The sequence below is a fragment of the Sorex fumeus genome, unplaced genomic scaffold (genome assembly GCF_029834395.1).
Source record: "Sorex fumeus unplaced genomic scaffold, SorFum_2.1 ptg000033l, whole genome shotgun sequence".
Lineage (NCBI taxonomy): Eukaryota > Metazoa > Chordata > Mammalia > Eulipotyphla > Soricidae > Sorex > Sorex fumeus.
Genome location: NW_026606090.1, coordinates 22685184 through 22705190, shown reverse-complemented (window position 1 = coordinate 22705190; position 20007 = coordinate 22685184).

The following is a 20007-nucleotide window of genomic DNA, read 5'->3' as shown; positions in this document are numbered from 1 at the left end:
TACATTAAATTCTCTGTGAACTGACCAATGTGATTCCACAGGCAACTTAAAGGGCACCAAGGATTACAGGATTCAGCAGCTTCATTGTACGTATAAGAACAAGTCACAAAAGGGTGAATTGTAAGGTTCAGTTGTTGGAAAAACTGAAAATGGAATCCCAGTCTTCCTAGGCTAGTATTCTAGAGGTTGAGGACATACCAAAGGGCCAGTAGTGTGTGGTTTGCATGCAGATATCCAAGTCCAATGTCCACTTGGTGTGGCTCTGGTGGTCCCAGCACTGTCAGGCATGAGCACCCCCCGAATCATCTGGCCTGCACCACAGACCCTGTGCCCCTGAACTCTGACTACTGCTGGGGAGTACCCGCCTTGTCCTTCTAAGGGCTAATGCTTTTCTTCTTCAACCCAGCTCTCCTAGACTATATCTAGACAAATTTCTTCAAGTTCCTCCCTTGGAGATGCCTTTTTCCCTCTGTTTCCTGCACTGAAGCAGGGTTTCTCCTTTTCTTCAATTGTGCAAGGCATTTCAATTAGAATCAGAGCAAGAGGGAGCCAGACACTGGGGAAGGGTCACATCTCTCCAGCGGGTCTGACCACGGTTTTTAAAAGAGTTGAAACAAAAATCATTACAGTTCATAAAGGGTTCGCAAGCTCCTCACCTGGAAACCTAATTAATCAGAACACACCTGCCCTAAGCATTCATGTTAATCGGAGGGCTCTCAGTCACCATCCCTGGGCCCAACCTTCAGCACCAAACGGCTGCTCAGTTGATTTTTTTTTATTTTTTTGACTGACAAAAGCAATTAAAATGAAGTATCATTCACTGAAAACCTTGTTATTATTGTGAAGGTGTTTCCAATATGTGAGGCAGTTTTAACAATCCTTTCATTAGTCATTCATGTAACTATTTGAATAAACATTTCAAATCAAGTCAAAATAATCACAGAGGATAATAGCACGTACGGCTTTGCCTAGACAAATTGTGATCACAGTGTGCATTTCTCCTTCCTCTCCCTTTTTTCAAACTGAGTAAATAAACGTAACCCTCTTCTTCCTTTTCTCTAAGTTGTAAATCGCAAATAACTGGGTACTTTTTTTCCCTTGGCGCTGGGCTTTCTAACTCAATGACACAGGAATGTTGAATGCAGGTCCTTCAGTAGAAGTGCCTTCAGGAACTGTAGTTTTATTTCTTCAACAACAGAAATGAAAACAATAACTTTTTAAAAATTTTTTATTAGTAAAATGCCATGAGGTACAGTTGTAGACTTACAAATTTTTGTGCTAGGGTTTCAGTTATACAATGATCGAGTACCCATCCCTCCACCAGTGCCCATTTTCCACCACCACGGGTCCCAGTATCCCTCCCGCCCCCATACCCTCCATCCCACCTTACCTCTGTGGCAGAGCATTCCCTTTTGTTGTCTCTCTCCTTTTGGGCTCTGTGGTTTGCAAAAGAGGCATTGAGTGGCAATCATATTTGGTCTATAGTCTACTTTCAGCATGCATCTCCCATCCTGGGAAGATCCTCCCTACACCCTTTATTTGGTGCTCCCTTCTCTATCTGAGCTGCCCTTTCCCCTTGCATGTGTGTCTGGCCTCCATGCCATGGAGTAAACCTCTTGGTACTTATCTCAATTATTCTTGGGTGTTAGTCTCCCATTTTGCTACTTTATGTTCCCCAGATGAATGCAATCTTTCTATGTTTGTCCCTCTCTTTCTGACACATTTCACTTAGAATGATACTTTCCATGTAGTACCAATTGTATGTAAATTTCATGACTTCATCTTTTCTAAGAACTACATAGTACTCCATTGTGTACATGTACCAAAGTTTCTTTGACCAGTCGTCTGTTCTCGGGCACTCAGGTTTTTTCCAGATTCTGGCTATTGTAAACAATGATGCAATGAACAAACAAGCGCAGATGTCACTTCAACTATACTTTTTTGCCTCTCTGGGATATATTCCCAGGAGTGGTATTGCTGGGTCAAATGAGCTCAATTTCTAATTTTTTGAGAATCATCCATACTGTTTTCCAAAAGAGCAGAACCAGTCGACATTCCCACCAGCAGTGAAGGAGGGTCCCTTTCTCGCCACATTCGTGCCAACACCAGTTGCTTTTGTTCTTTTGGATGTGGGTCAGTCTGTGGTGTGAGATGATATCTCATTGTTGTTTTGATCTGCATCTTCCTGATGATTAGTGATGTAGAGTATTTCCTCATGTGCCTTTTTGCCATTCAGATTTCTTCTTTGAGAAAGTCTCTGTTCATTTCGTCACCCTATTTTTTGATGGGGTTGGATGTTTTCTTCTTGTAGAGTTCAACCAATATTTTGTATATCCTTGATATCAACCATTTGTCAGATGGGTATTGGGCAAATATCCTTTCCCAATATGTAGACTGTCTTAGCATTTTGGTGCAGTTTATTTTGAGGTGCAGAAGCTTCTTAGTTTATGATAGTCCCATTTGTTTATCTCTGTTTTCGCTTGCTTGGCCAGTGGTGTGACATCTTTGAAGATACCATTCACTTCGATGTCGTGAAGGGTTTTGCCAATCTTGTCTTCAATGTACCTTATGGATTCTGGTATGATTTTGAGCTTTTTAATCCATTTTGATCTTACTTTTGTACATGGTGTTAGGCAGAGATCTTAGCCCATTTTTTTGCATGCAGCAGTCCAATTTTGCCAGCACAATTTCTTAAAGAGGCTTTCCTTTCTCTACTTCACGATTCTTGCTCCCTTATCAAAGACTAGGTGATCATATGTTTGGGGGGAGATGTCAGTATATTCTACCCTGTTCTGTTGGTCTGCAGCTCTGCCTTTGTTCCAGTACCGTGCTGGAAAACAATAACTTTCAAGGATATTGTGTTCACAATCACCAAGTTCATGGAATGTGGGTGAGAATGAAGTAAGAATGGAGATATTTGGGCGGGTAGGGCATTTGCCTTGCATGCAGTCAACCAGGGTTCAATTCCTCTGCCACTCTTGGAGAACCCAACAATCTACCAAGAGTATCTCGCCCGCATGGCAAGGCCTGGCAAGCTACCTGTGACGTACTCAATATGCCAAATAACAGTAACAATAAGTCTCACAATTTGTTGTGAGATGTTACTGGTAGATGTTACTGCTCCAGCAAATCGATGAACAATGGGAGGACAGTGCTACAGTGCTCTAACATATAGAATGCTGTTGTCAGATATCAAATACCATATATTTGGGCACTCTACATCATATTATATTGTCAGTTTTTCTATAATCATCATCAGTTATCTTCAAAAAGCCCAAAGCCCAGTTCCTTAGTTTGAACTGTTATTAAAGACCTAACGGAAAAATTTAATACTGCTAACCACATGCTGCTCTTTGAACTTCCTTTCAGCCTTCCCAAGATGCCTCTCCAAAGGCCTCCTGCGCCACGCCCCCATTCACTAGTGTGACTCTCTGGTCTTCCATAAGCACTGACGAACTATAATACTGCCTTGAGGTTCCATTTTCTCATTCCATGGGCCAATGTACGAGTACATCAGATCCTAACTGCCCCCAATAGAGAGCAAATGCCACAACCTCTCGGCAGTCACAGACTCTGTAGTCACATGTGTCACCCAAAAGCACTGAGAAGCTCAGACCTCCCTGACTCCAATCAGCCTTCCTCGCTTTTCCTGAATCATCTATCTGTGCTTGAATCTTCACCCCATCCACCTGCTTCTGAAGATACTTCTCAGTAACTCACAGAGAAATAAAAAAGACTCAAACTGTCAAGGACTTTAAAAAATTCAATCTTTGCTAACTTGCCAGCACCAATCATAATCATCCAACCAGCTACACCTCAACCTGAGTTCCTGTCATCATACTTGTCTTCTGCCTGGGTGACTATGTCAGGCCTTCCTATCTCAGTGACCTTCATGTGGTCTTCACTGTTTGATTCTTGCTCTGTTCCTTACCACATCACCTTGCTAATGTCTACTTGTCCTTCAAACATGAAGGTCATATATCACCCTACGGGGATTCATCCCTGACTCACTCCAATCCCAGCTTCATTAATTTTATTCCCCATAGCCTTTTGGGCATATTTCTGCTGTCTATTCTGTTCTTCCTATCAGAATACGTGGAAAGTCAAACACTTTATTTTTATACTACTATACTCAGAGATTCTCAGAGATGCCATACAAAGAACACAGCTTATATTTGATAATTGTCAAACAAATAAACAATGTGAATGGTCACTCTGTAAATGATGAACCAGTAATTGTAACTTGAATGAATCCAGACATATATATTTTACTTACAGGATATATCACCATTCAAAAACAGAGCTATAATATATGCTGACAGACTTGAGAATGGATTTAAAAAATATTATAGGAGATTCAGCGATAAAAAGCTATCATATTAAATAAAGATAACAGTTTTATTGAATTATAAATGCTCAATCTCACAAATAACAAGTTCTTTCAACATACAAACCAATGCTTTAAAAGCAAGCGTATTTCCCTCTGCATGTCCCTACTTAGTGGCAGCATAACACTGAGTTTCCTTTGGTGGTCCAGATGCTGACTTTGTCACAGTGAATTTACGAGGGTTGAGACACACTGAGGTATGCATGAGTGGAAACCCAGAGGTGACAGAGCTTAGACTTCTTTCCACCTCTGCTTTCTCGTTTTACTTGCTTTCTCACTCGGACACAAATGTTGAAAGAGCAAAGACATGGACACGGTGCTGCAGGTGCTCGAGAAAGAATCCAGGGGAGGGTCCTATTTCTAGGCACCAGTAGATCCCTGTTTTCATGTGTAGCAATGCATTAGGCTCTACTAGCAAACTGTAAGTGCCAGGACTTCAGGCAAATAAATTCACTGTTTCCTAATCAGTCTACAGTGGAGCATGGGATGGTGAGGATGCTGGAGAGATAGGACAAAGGGTAAGGTTTGTACTTGGCATGGAGCTGACTCTGTTCCTGGCTGCTCCATATTCTCTTGCACTGAACTACAAGTTTTGTTGGTCCAGAAATGCCAGTGGAGTTGTGAAGCCTCTTGACCGCCACTTATGAGACCCCCAAATAAAGAAATAAATAAATCAGTAAATTGAAATTGCCCTAGGAGCAAGAAGCTTCCTGAAGTGTGTGTGTATCATATTCCAGAGGGCATCCACAGGAGGCAGTGATCGTGGGTGACAAAACTGCTCTCTGCGCTTGGCACCCACCGTCTTCTCCTTCCCAGTTGCCTGAGGTTAGAGAGAAACCATGTTGGCTTGTTCCCGAGGCTAGTTGTGTTTTAGCAGCAGTGTCTAAGTTTTGGGCTGGAGCAATAGCACAGTGGGTAGGGCGTTTGCACACGGGCAACACAGGTTCAATTCCTCTGCCCCTCTCGGAGAATTGGCAAGCTTCCGAGAGTATCTTGCCCAAACGGCAAAGCCTGGTAAGCTACCCATGACGTACCCCATATGCCAATAACAGTAACAACAAGTCTCACAATTTGTTGTGAGACGTTATTGGTGCCCACTCAAGCAAATCGATGAACAATGGGAGGACAATGCTACAGTGCTCTAAGTTTTGGGTTTTTTTTTTTTTTTGCTTTTTGGGTCACACCTGGTGATGGACAGTGGTCACTCCTGGCTCATGCACTCAGGAATTACTCCTTGGGGTCCTCGGGGGACAATATGGAATGCTGGGAATCAAACCCGGGTTGGCCACGTGCAAGGCAAGTGCCCTAACCACTGTGCTGTTGCTCCAGCCCCTAAGTTTTAAGGGTAATAGGAAATCAAAGAACATATATTAGATACTTTATGCATTAGTGTAATTTAGGTTATGTTATCTTTTGTGTTTAAATGTTACTCAAAATAGTTTTATAGAATTGTCAAAGCACAGATCCTTTGATACATCTCTTCCAGATGAATGACTTAATTCTTATTTGTTTTTAGAAAAATGTGTCTTACCAAAGCCTTGTTCCACATTTTCTAGGGAAAAAGAACTATTTAGGAGTCATGTATCAGTTAAGGGTTCTCCTATTCCATCTTTTGACAGTAATTGTCAGTGGCCCCTCTTATCCTGTCTCTTGTGCTTCCTTCCTCCTCCCTTCCATACTAACTTAGATAGTATCATATTAAGATAAATATGCCAATATAAGTAAGAATTATATTGACCCAAACTCCACCCAGATCCCTCATCTTCCAATAGCTAGTCAGTTACACCCACCAACTGTCATGTAACCCCATCAATGGCCAAGATCCAGAGACTATAAAACTGTTCTCTGCGCTTGGCACCCACCGTCTTCTCCTTCCTAGTTGCCGATGCCTGAGGTTAGAGAGAAACCATGTTGGCTTGTTCCCAAGGCTAGTTTTGTTTTAACAGCAGTGGCTAAGTTTTGGGCTGGAGCAATAGTCTCTGAACAACAGTCCAGAGACTATAAAACCAAGCTCCCAGAAGAGAACAACACAGAGTCTCCAGCCCCCGCGTCTGACTGTCCTCACCGGGGCCCCTTGGAGGGGGCGGGTTGAGTTTCCCTCTCTGCCCTGAGCAGAGCCCCGGCAGCTGAAGACCTTCAGGACCCAGCCACAGCCATGCTGAGACCACTCTCTACATGCTGAGACGAGCCTCACTCATGAAGAAACCAGCAGAGGAACCCAGGTGTGTGCGACCTGGTCCTGAGATCTCCAAGCCTGCTCAGTTCGGGTCTGAGCCTCCTCCACCCAGATCCCCCATCTTCCCGAAGCTAGGCAGTTATACCCACCAACTGCCGTATAACCCTATCAATAGCCAAGATCCAGAGACTATAAAATCAAGTTCCCAGAAGCACATGACTGCATTGTTGTCTAGTTCTCACTCTCAGAGAACCCGGCAGGCTACCAAGAATATCCTGCCTGCATATATGCCTGACTGGAAACACCTGCAAAGGTGATTAAAGGCTGCCGCAAAAGCCTCCATCCCTCTCGAAGAGCCTGACAAGCTACCCATGGCATACTTGATATGCCAAAAACAGTAACAATGATGGTCCTCATTCCCCTGACCCTGAAAGAGACCCCAATATGCCATCGGGCTACACTAGCACGTGACACGGGTGAATGGAGATGTTACTGGCACCTGCTCGAGCAAATCAATGAACAACGGGGTGATAGTGATAGTGAAGTAAGAAATTCTTTGAGTCCAGAAATAATTTGAGTTTAGAATTATAGTCTAAGGAGAAATGGAGAAATCAAGGAGATTAAGGAGAAATGGAGAAATATGCTTCTTATTTTTTTAACTATTTCTTTAATGTATTTTATTCCTTTAATATTCCTTTAATTTGATTATGTTTCCATCTTCTCTTTATTCTTCAAGATAGGACAGGAGTAGTTTCCTTATTTTTAGATCTGAATATGGAACCTCATAAAGGAGACAACATAAATTTTTAACCCACTTTCCAATGACTCAAACCCAGACTCCCAGAAATTACTTCTATAACACGCTATCTCCCAGAATAAAATTATTTTGAAAAATAATAATAATCAAAGAATTACTATTTCTCATAACTTTTATTGCTTTGTAGACAAACCTTTTAACAGAGGCTCCCAAACTTATTTAAACCTACTTTCTCCTGTTCAGGAAAAAAAAAAGTCTCTTGGCCTCTTCAGACATACTCCCAAGTCTCCTTGGACTATTTTAGCACTTCCCAGGGGTTGTGCTGTCTTCTTTGGGTGGACACTTTGGCTTAAAATGTAAACACATAAGGTTGGGTATTAAGTCAAAATTAAAAAGAGAAGGGCTGGAGTAATAGCACAGAGGGTAGGGCGTCTGCCTTGCACGCAGCCAAAATGGCCGACCCGAGTTCGATTCCTCTGCCCCTCTCGGAGAGCCCGGCAAGCTACCGAGAGTATTCGATATGCCAGACACAGTAACAACAAAGTCTCCAATGGAGACGTTACTGGGCCCGCTCGAGCAAATCGACGATCAACGGGAGGGCCTTTACTTACTTTTACTTAAAAAGAGAAATCTCGGGGCTGAAGCGATAGCACAGAGAGTAGGGTATTTGCCTTGCATGAAGCCAACCCAGGTTCAATTCCCAGTATCCCATTTGGTTCCCTGAGCACCACCAGGAGTAATTCCTGAGCACAGAGCCAGGAATAACCCCTGTGTTTTGCCGGGTGTGACTCAAAAAGAAAAAAAAAAGAGAGAGAGAGAAATCTCAAGACTGTGTCTTGAGGTCCCACTTGGTAAACTGGGTGACACTTTACCCAAATTGTTTCTTTCTTTTCATCTCATCCATGCCACTTGGAGGCATTCTAATAGGTACTCTGAATGCATAAGAAAGGATGAACTTTGCAAATAATCTTCAGTTATTACATGGTCTCTAAACAAAGTAGACAAAGAGAAACACTTACCAGCAACCTTATACAGATCAGAGCTTCTAGGGGGGCAGCCAATATTCACATTAAAAACCACAAAGGGAACTTAGGTCTTTGGCGGTAATGAGCCTAGATGATTGACCAAAGATTTGCTGCATTTCCTTCCAACAGCAGAGAGCACTAAAGAGCACCAGCCAAAGGAAGAAGAAAATAGTATTTAGAGTCTGTGCTCAGTAGTCCTGACGTCAGCAGCTACTGTACAAGCTGCATTTACTGCCCTTAAGAGAAGCAATATAGCATAATTTATCACTCAATACCCTTACAAATAGCACTCGAAACAGAAGCAAGGAAGGCCTTAGGCCTTGGTGGAATTAAATATGTAGCTTGTTCTGTGTGATACTTTTGATTCCCTGTGGCAAGAACCACTAGCAGGGCAGTTGGGTGGGGGGGGGGGCATGGAGAGAGAGAGAGAGAGAGAGAGAGAGAGAGAGAGAGAGAGAGAGAGAGAGAGAGAGATTTTCATGGCCCAGTGATTTGCACAGTCTTCTTACCACCCCAGTCCATTTCAGAAATTCTATTATGTATCTGTTTACCAGGTAGGGGAAAAAAAAAAAGACGATAGCATCTGTGCTGAAGTTTAGAAGGTAGGAACACTTGATAGGAAAGAAAATGTGAAAGAAAATGTGAAAGAAAATTGCATCATGGTTTTGTAGGCTGTTCTATTAAATTTCTCAGGGAAGAAATTGCTCTGAAACTGGTTGTGATTCAGTTCAGCTATTTCCTGACATACTTCTGGGTTTAGTTTATATAATAACACACCATTTTCATAGCTTGCCTTTTGTTTAAGGTGTGCAGAGTGCTCTTAAATGCATCATCACCTTCCTTCTCCGAACACCTCATATGGTCCCACAGGCCTGTCTGTTACTGAGAGCTACCAGGGCCAGCTCAGGGTTCCACCCAGGGCCTGAAAGCCTGTCATTTAGTGCCAAGATCTGCTGAGCTCTGGGCTCTTACTTTTTAAGCCTCTGTCTCCACTAGAGGAGCCTAAAGGCGTGACATCCCCAGGAATTCTGATGCTCCCAGAGAGAAACATCCATGAAAATCCTGAACAGATACAGGAGAATAAGTTTTTATTCATATCAGGAGCACTTGGTGGAGGCAGAAAAGGCAGGGAGCAGAACAGGATCTAATTGACCCAAATCCCTGCTCCTGTGGAGCAGACATTCTCCTGAGAGATAGACAATAGATATGGAGAGTGAATCAATAAGATTGCGTGGCCGGAAGAGGTGATGCTACTGAAAACAGAAAGAGTTGGAGAAGGTGGGTTTTGAGGGAGTTGGGACTCATTGGGCTATAGGTCACATTTAAGTTCAGACTTAGAGTGAACTGTGAACTAGGCAGTCACCTGGGGAAGAACATTCCAGATCAGGCCAGAAAAGGACTATTGGGAGACTAGTGGACTAGGAAATTGCCTAGCCTGTTGGAGCAGAAACAACTGTAAACAAAGACAAGAGAGCTTGCTTTGAATTTTTTTTTCTGCTTTTTTGGGTCACATCTGGTGATGCACAGGGGTTACTCCTGGTTCATGCACTCAGGAATTACTCCTTACGGTGCTCGGGGGACCATATGGGATGCTGGGAATTGAACCCAGGTAGGCCCTGTGCAAGACAAATGACCTACCCGCTGTGCTATCACTCCAGCCCTTGCTTTGAGTTTTAAAATTCAACATTATATTTAATATTTTTAATACATCTATGTACTTATTTTCTTTTCTCAGGAAAGAAATTGCTTGTGAAACGATGCTTGTGAACTGGTTACCCATGCCTTCCTTAACAAATTAGCACAAACTAGGTGACTTAAAACAACATAAATTTTTTCTCATGATTTGAGAGTTTAATGATTTAAAATCAAATGTCAAAAGGGCCACCATCCTTTAAAACATTTAGGCAGGTTGCAGAGAGATCTCAATGGCTTGATTATAATGTGCTTTGTATTCTGGATACCTAGATTTGATCCCACTACTATATGGTTTCCCAAGCACAGTATCTGGAGTAATCCCTGAGAACCACTGAGTCTGGCTCCAAAACAATGAACAATAGCAAATTAAAACCATTCAGGGCCATCCTTATTTGCCTTTCTAGCTCCTTTGGGTTTTGTTAAAAACTGGTCGTGTCTCTTGGCTTACAGCTGCATCTCTGACATCTCTGCCTCTGTACATGCAGGACCTCCCTGTGTGTCTCTTCTTTTGAGGACACTAGCATGACTTAATCTTAACATAACTCTCACCACCATCATGAGACCACTCTCCGCACACATGAAGGTACTGGCAGAGGGACAAATCCACGCAGGTTCCAGGGCCGAAATCTTCCAGCCTACTTGGATTGGAGTCGAGCATCCTCCACCCAGATCCTCCAAATTCAAGTAGGCGGGGGTCACACCCACCACCTGGCCCCCTGGCGCCATGTAATCCCATCAACGGCCAAGACTCAGAGACTATAAAATTCAGCTCCCGGAACCGCGCGGCGGCATTCGCGGCCACGCGACATCTTATCAGAACATCTTTTTATGACATCTTATTATCTCATTCCTACTTTGGACAAATTTGCAGGCTATCAAATGTAGCCTGCCCACAGGGCAGAGTCTGGCAAACTCCCCGTGGCAGACCAAACATGCCAAATACCAGTAACAATGATGGGTCTCATTCTCCTAAAGAGCCTTGAATATAATCTCAGGGCTAGGATGAAAGAGACGTTACTGGGGCCTGCTCGAGGCAATCGACGAATAACAGGGTGATGAAATGAAATGAAATGAAACTCTCATATCATTTGATAAGAAGAACCATTCTCAAGACTCAGTCACTTGTAGAATGTCACAAAAAGTTTTCTGCATTATCAATTCATTAACTGTGCATGTATGTACATGCATGTGTATTTGTGCTTGAGTGTCTAGGATGTCTCTCTGTGTGACTACCTGTATTGGGCTATGTGAACTTGTAATAAGTCGGGGCGTATTTTCACCTGTGAGTACACATATGTGCCTGAAATGGAATATAAGGCTGAGGTTGTAGTTTTGTAAGTGTGTATATGCCTGATAGTCTCTATCAATTTGTTTATAGTAAAAGCATAGAATATTTCTTGGTGTCTTAGATGCTTGGGCTGAGCATCCTCCACCCAGATCCTCCAAATTCCAGTAGGCAGGGGTCACACCCACCAACTGGCCCCCTGGCACTGTGGAATCCCATCAACGGCCAAGACTCAGAGACTATAAAACCCAGCTCCCGGAAGAGAACAGTGCAGAGTCTCCTGCCCCCGCGCCTGGCTGTCCTTGCCGGGGCCCCTTGGAGGGGAGTGGGTTGAGTTCTCCTCCCTGCCCTGACCAGGGCTCTGGCAGCCAAAGACCTCCAGAACCAGCCACCACCATGCTGAGACTGCTCTCCTCACACATGAAGGTACTGGCAGAGGAACAAAGGCATGCGGGTCCAGGGACTGAGATCTCCCAGCCTACTCAGATCGGGGCTGAGCATCCTCCACACAGATCCTCCAAATTCCAGTAGACGGGGGTCACACCAACCAACTGGCCCCCTGGCGCTGTGTAATCCCATCAACGGCCAAGACCCAGAGACTATAAAACCCAGCTCCCGGACATCTTATTATCTCATTCCTACTTTGGACAAACTGGCAGGCTACCGAATGTAACCTTCCCACACGGCAGAGTCTGGCAAACTCCCCGTGGCATATCCAATATGCCAAATACCAGTAACAATGATGGGTCTCATTCTCCTAAATCTGAAAGAGCCTTGAATATGGCACTTTTTAAAAAAAATCTCAAGGCTAGGACAAAGGAGATGTTACTGGGGGTGCTCGAGGCAATCAACGATTAACAGGATGGCCGTGATTGTGATTGTGATTGTGATCGTGATTGTCTTAGATGCTATATTAAACAAGAACAGTTATGGATTATCAGGTCTTTTAGACCCTACTGAACATTTCCAACTTTCCAAACCTGGAATTTGTACATTCTTTATTCACTGAGACAGCAAACCCACTTACCTTTCTCCCACCCAGATTCTGGAGAAAGCACAGCAGAACCTCTATAAAGAACCTGTTTTTCTGTGACTCCTCAAAACAATTTGGCAGCAGTAAAAATAAACAGTCCAGACACATGTTTTTAGCTTATCAAAAGACTCCAGCTTCTCCTACATCAAGTCTGACACATAGTTAAAGGAAAAGAAAAGAATGATTGGTCTAGACTAATCAGAACTCTCAGGAAACAAAGAGAATCTATAAGAATTTAGTGGAAAAAAGAGTACTTTCTACACAGTATGCAATAAAGCTGAATATTATATAAATGTTACACAAAAAATCTGTGGTGAGATAGTCTATGAGGGGAGAAATGGGGTAGTGTTGGAGACTGCTATGGAAATGAGATCACGAATCTACTACATTTTTCATTATGGTGGACTCCAATGCTGGAGGCTGGTGACCTGGATGACAGGTGCCTATGACTGTTGCCTCCTCATCTGTGTGATAAAGACTTCTCCCTCTCAACTTTCAGTCATAGAAGAAGAGCCAGAATATTCTGAGACCTATGGAGCCAATGGGACTTCCATAGTCATGACAGAAAGAGGGCAAGACAGTGCAATCCTAGAGAATCTTAACCTGTAGTGAGAAACCTATGCAGCAGGCATTGTGCACAGAACTCATGATTCCAGAAAAGAGGTAGACCGACTAGTATTTTCTATACAGGAGTGAGGAAACCAACACAAACAGCAATTATGTAGCTCAAACCCAACATCTAATCAGTACTAAGGAAATTATTTTAATTCCCCAGCGTGTGGATATATTGCAAGTTTTCCTCATTATCTTGAAGACCACATGACCCTTAATTAGACAGCTAGGTTTAAGTCTTTGTTCAAATACTGATCAGCTCTAGATAACTGTTGTACTGCTATTCATTTGGGGTGGGCTGGAAACAACACACAAAGTCCCCTGTCCAGAAAAGCATGATATGAGAACAAGAGGACGCAAATATGAGGAATGCCACCAGATGCAAAGCTGAGTAGATGAGTAGCTGAGTCTGGGGAATCAATTTTTACCTCGTCACCATTTAGTGATACCTGGCAAATCATATAACCTAATTAGCCTAATGTTTTCAAAGTGAAAATTAAGTTTCAAGTAGACTTTATCATAACCGAACTCTAGGATCCTGCTGTCGGATTCTAGGAAGCTGTGTCATAAAAATATATTAAGGCTCCCTCGGGGAAGACCCAGGATTTTCAAGGGAAACAAGAAGGCATCAGGCAATTGTCTGGCATCACGATTGTTTTATGATTACTATAAAATCACTAGGAAGTGCTTACCAATGTTTAACAGGAGCAGCATAAAACCCTGGCCAGGTAAGTCTTATTGGAAACTTGTGCTTCACTCTGGGAGTAAAGGCATAGCCCAGAAAGTCGGAACCTGGGACCTGACCTAGGGCATCTCAAATATTGCAGGCATTCTCGTGAAGCCAAAGTACCACTCCTCGCTCCCCTCACTAAATCCTCTCCTGCAGATCCCAGTACCAACCTGCCCCTGCATCAGTTCAATCTACATCATCCAGTCTAAACCCACCTGAGACCACTGAGAGTGAATTTGTGGTCCAACAGGACAATCCCACCAGGCCTGAAAGATGAGAACAGGCATCTTTCTGACGTTGCCTTCCCAAACTGCTATTTCTCAAAATTGAGAACTTGACTGAGCAAGAAAAAAAAAAGGTCAATAAAAGTGACAGCCTAGGGGAAAAGGGGGGATATTTATGACATTGGCACCCGCTGAGGCACCCACTCTCCTCTTTCCCTGAAGTCATCAATATTCCCTGGGCTGTGCCCTGTACAGAGCAGCTGAACTCTGCATTCCTCACTGGCTATTGGCTTTCCAGACTCCCTTCCCATCCCTTCCCTCTTGTTTCTCCACCCTCCTCCCCTCTCTCTGCTCTCCCTCCTCCTCAGCTCCTCCCAGACCTGAGCCTCCTAGTTGTTGTTTACAAGGAACTATCCCTCTCTGTAAATTAAGCGCTCCGCAACCTCCCACTCCTAGATGCCTTGTGTTGAGCCCCATGAGCAAACTTGTGGCATTTATTAGCTTGAGAGGAAAAGTGCTTGCCTCATCAGAGAGAGCAGCTGGAGGCAGAGAGCTTTTCAAAGGCATGGAACTGACCTCTAGCTCAGCTGCTGGAGGTTGGTACTGCAGACTCCAAAGATTCTCTCCCTCTTCTCTCTCTCTCTCCTCTCTCTCACTCTCTCTCTCCTCTCTCTCACTCTCTCTCTCTCTCCCTCCCCCTTCCCTTCCTCCCCCTTTCTCCTCCACCCTCCTTTTGTGGAGTCCTGACCTTGCAAGGCCTGAACCACCCCCTCCCCCCATCCATCTCCCTATTTGGTTGTCTCTCTGCTGAACTCATGCTGGGAGATTAATTGCTGCTATCACCCCTAATCCATCACACTTCCCAAAGATTGTTTTGACATCTAGTTAATTTTTGGCTGATGATTTATCAAATTCTTATTACCGTGCTCTGAAGGGGCTCATTTATTGTGTTGATTCATGGTAATGATAAAGGGGAAGCATTTTGAATTTTAACTACATTTCCCTCATGCTTCTTCTACCCTGTGTAGTAAAAAAAGAAGAAAAAAAGGAGCGGAAGAAGGAAAGGGTGGGGGCAGAGGATTGTAGCCAGAAAAACCTTTAAACAATTCAAAATGTGAAAAAAAATGGGAAAGGGGAAAAAAATTCACCCATTATGTGAGCAAATGCCAGAAGTCTGAAAAGGGTTATGTATATAAAATGCACATACAAAGGCATATATATAAGATATATTTGTGAATACATGTATATGAAGTATTTTTAGCATCTGGTTCTGAACAATGTTTGGAAAGCTCATACCCCCATGTCTCTTAAACATTTATGGCCTGTAATGTTACCTAAATGTCTACTACCATTTATTCAAGTAGAACTTAATGGTAAATGATCTCAACCATGTACCAGTGGCATTGTGAAATGAGGGACTTGCCCGGCCAGATGGCCATCCACTTTTTAAAAGTGCAGAGAGATTTGCCTTTGCTCTGCAGGGCACTCCTCAGACCTCCCAAATGTCACATTTGCCTCTCAGCTATTGTCCACAAACCCAGTCAAGTCATTTCATAACCGCAACTCCCCATGCCCCAGGTATGTCAGGACTGAGCACCGGGAAGGCCTCCTCCCTCTGCAGTCCTGGGGTCTCTACAGGGGCTTGTGAACCCAGACAAGACTAAAGAGAGGTCTGTAGTTACCAGGGGCACAGACTGTAGGTCATGTACTTCCTCCAGTCAGACCAAGGAAAGAAACATGAAGGGCTGAAGGACTGAAGGGGGTCTTTTCTCAGGAAGTCCAGCAGGAAAGCTCCAGCAAAAGGAGTGCAGGCATCTGAATCTGGAACATGCTCACTGGGGAGGTACTCAGCACCAACACTCTCTCGGGAACATGTGCCCCCACCTTTCTCCACATTGCTCCACACCAGCCCTACGTCCTCCGCTTATTTCCATCTTTCTTAAATCTCACGATCATGATCACGACCATCCTGTTGTTCGTCGATTGCCTCGAGCAGGCCCCAGTAACGTCATCTTCATCCTAGCCCTGAGATTTTTTAAAAAGTGCCATATTTAGGGCTTTTTCAGGGTTAGGAGAATGAGACCCATCATTGTTACTGGTATTTGGCATATTGGGTATGCCACGGGGAGTTTGCCAGACTCTGCCGTTTGAGCAGGTTACGTTTGGTAGCCTGCCAGTTTGTCCAAAGTAAAGGTAAGGTAAAGGCCCTCCCGTTGATCATCAATTTGCTCGAGCAGGCCCAGTAACGTCTCCATTGGAGACTTTGTTGTTACTGTGTTTGGCATATCTAATACGTCAAGGGAGCTTGCCAGGCTCTGCCGTGCGGGCGAGATACTCTCAGTAGCTTGCCGGGCTCTCCGAGAGGGGCAAAGGAATCGAACTCGGGTCGGCCATGTTGGCTGCGTGCAAGGCAAACGCCCTACCGCTGTGCTATCGCTCTAGCCCAAAGTAGGAATGAGATAATAAGATGTTCCAACTTCCGGGAGCTCGGTTTTATAGTCTCTGGGTCTTGGCCCTTGATGGGATTACACTGTGCCAGGGGTCAGTTGGTGGGTGTGACCACTGCCTACTGGAATATGGAGGATCTGGGTGGAGGATGCTCAGCCCTGGTCCTAGCAGGCTTGGAGATCTCAGCCCCGGGACCCACATGCATTCAAGTTCCTAGAGCGAACTTAAATCTCAACAAACCCAATATCAGAATGACCCCAAAACTCTGGGGAAGTGTTCCAAAGAGGTGGTCCAGGATCCTAGGTGACACTCCCCATATTCATGGCCCATCAGGCCCACAGTTTGGGGAGAAGACCTGGAGATGTGGTGCTGCTTGTCTCATGGTGCCTGGACTACCTCTGACCACAGTGATAGATCATGGCTCTGTGTTTTCCCTTTTGGTTTTTGGGCCACACCTGGAGATGCTCAGGAATTAGTGATGGTTTTGCACTCAGGGATCATCCTGATGGGGCTCAAGGGACCATCTAAGGTGATGGGAATTAAATTCAAGCCAGCCACATGCAAAGCAAGTGTCTTGCCCACTGTACTATCTCTTTAGCCCCTGATGACTATTTTTTTCAGTGATTTAAAATTATTTATCTCTAGAAAGCAGTAAAGGTCAAATATAAAATAATTAGACTCATAAATTGATTTACTTACATGTATTTTATAAATATAACCTTTATTTGACCCAACATCTTACATCTATACAATGCACATACATGTGCATTTACACTTGAAGGGTGAGGCAATAATGGGAATTATTTTTAAAGTAGTATTGATTTTGTCATATTTTTACATTTTGCAATCTTGATACTACCTAGACATGTTCCATTTCACCTTACTTTATGTATATATTGACTTGTAGTTGCTCAAATTGTCAATCTAACATAAGAAAAAAAACTAGTCAATCTGTAGTATTTCTTGTTTAACTTTATATCATATAGTTTTGGCTCCTGTTTTTCTTGGGTCAGTCTTGCTGGGGAATCACCTACTTCAGTAATGACAAAACCATCAGTTAGCCACTCAGACAGAAGTCATGGCCACTTTCCTTCCTGGGGTGATATCTTCGTTCTGATCCATTTACAAGATACAGCAGCAAGATACAGGGGCTGGCAAGAGAGTACAGCAGGTCAGATACTTGCCTTGCACACAGCTGACTTGAGTTTAATCTCTGGCCTGGAGCCCAGCCAGGAATTGGGCTCAGCACAGAACTAAGAGTGTAACCTGAGTGCCACTGGATGTAGCCCAGAACAAACAGAAATTTAAAGGAAAAAATAGCAAATAAACAAAACCCATTCCACCTTAAAAAAGGGATCAACCAAAGAAACACTGTTCTCTAGGGAACATTCTCTCTGTCCTCTCTCATCCCAGCTAATGTCACTCACTGGCTACCCCTACACATACACACACACATGCTCACACACTCATGCACACACAAACACACACTCTCACACTCATACCTCCTCCCTAAGATGAAACAGGTCCCAAGTAGGCAGGCATCCCTAAAAGAGCACCCTCACCTCTCCCTGTACCTCATGTGTGCAGGTCTACCTGCCAGTGTTTCCGGTGTTCTCACCTGTGCTGAACCCAGATGTCTTCTCCCTCGTATTCCTCAGCCCCACACTCTGGGTGCTCCTCTTACCAGACAGATTTCCTCATGTGCTCCTCATGCTCAGCTCATACCTTCAATGGCATGCAATAAATAAATGAAATGAAATAAAACTGAGATGAGATCACATACTATATAACTTTTCCACTAAATAATAAAATGTTGCCAATTCACAGAAAAATATAGGGCTGGAGCGATAGCACAGTGGGTAAGGCGTCTGCCTTGCAAGCGACAATATGGCCGACCCGAGTTCGATTCCTCCGCCCCTCTCGGAGAGCCCGGCAAGCTACCGAGAGTATTCGATATGCCAGACACAGTAACAACAAAGTCTCCAATGGAGACGTTACTGGGCCCGCTCCAGCAAATCGACGATCAACGGGAGGGCCTTTACCTTTACCTTATATATTATATAATTTTTGGTATGTTATTTTGTACATTTTTTGTTTACTAGATATAATTTTAAATTTGATTAAATTTTGTTTTAAATCATTCTATGTTGAGTAGCTCTTTGCATATGGTTTTGAATGATCAAGTCAAGCTAAATAATTTACTTTTGATTTTTACTCACTATTGGATTCTTTTTGGACTCTCTGGTATCTAAGGATATTATTCCGGTATCCAATTTTTTCTAAGAACTATAACTTTATTTTTACTTTTATGTCTAAATAGTTTAAGAAACCTTGCAATTTGTAGTTGTGATAACTGTCACGAACTACCTCAGAGCTTTTCCTTATTTTAATACATAGAAAGGCCTCTCTCACAGCACATAGCAAGTCATTCGTATCTTTCTTTTCTTGCTTAAATGTTTTAGATTTGTAAATTAAACAACTATGTCACTGGACCCCGCGCCAGGCTGTTTGACTCAGGGCACCCCAGAGAGGGCAGGTGAGATTCCCTCCCCGTCCCAAGGGACCCAGCCCCAGTAGCCAAAAATATCTAGAACCAAACTCCTGTCCTGATCATGGCTGCTTTCCACATGCTTGGGCCATGACTTACCCACAAGTGACGCTATCCCTGAACCACACAGCCACAAATGCAGCCATATAAGAATTCATAGGACATACCCTACCCATACTCCATGAGTACTGCAACACATTTGATGGGATTTAAAGTAGAAGGCAACCAACCTTAAAAGAAAATATATATCATTTTGGTTCTACTTTGGGGGAGGGATTGGGATTCAGGATGGAAACACCCAAAATATGGTGGTGGGAGGGTGTAATGGTGGTGGGATTGGTGTTTGAATATTAAATGTAATCAAATAGTTAAAACTACTTTATAAAATATATTATTTTTAAAAATTAAAAAAATAAATTAAATGATTAAATGGTTACGTAGATCTGCAATTAATTTTGAGCTAAAAGTGGGAGCAGGTCATTTATTTACAATACATTTATCCATTACGTAATTACCATGTATTTATTAATAGATATTCTTTTCCCCATTGGGAAAGATAAGTAAGGAGAGGCTGCTAAAATCTCAGGGCTGGGACGAATGGAGATGTTACTGGTGCCCACTCGAGTAAATCGATGAACAGCAGGATGACAGTGACAGTGGCAGTGATTCTTTTCCCATTTATTTGATGTCTTTTATTTTGGGTGGGAGGCTCACACCTGGCGATGGACAGGAGTTACTCCTGGCTCGACACTCAAGAATTACTGCTGGTGGTGCTCAGGGGACCATATAGGATGCTAGGAATCGAACAGAGATTGTCCGCATGCAAGGCAAACGCCCTATCCACTGTGATATCACACTAGCACCATTTGATGTCTTAATTTTCTCATATATATTATCCCAGAAACAGACTATAGTCAATGTTGGACTTTCAATTTAGTTCCATTGGTATCTCTCACTGTCCATAGCTCTTGTTTTAGTTTTAGTACTTCTTTTAGGAAGGAGGATAGTGAGCTACCTTTAGTGGTACTCAGGAATTATTCCTGGCTCTGTACTCAGGAATGATCCTTGGTGATGCCAAGAATCAAAC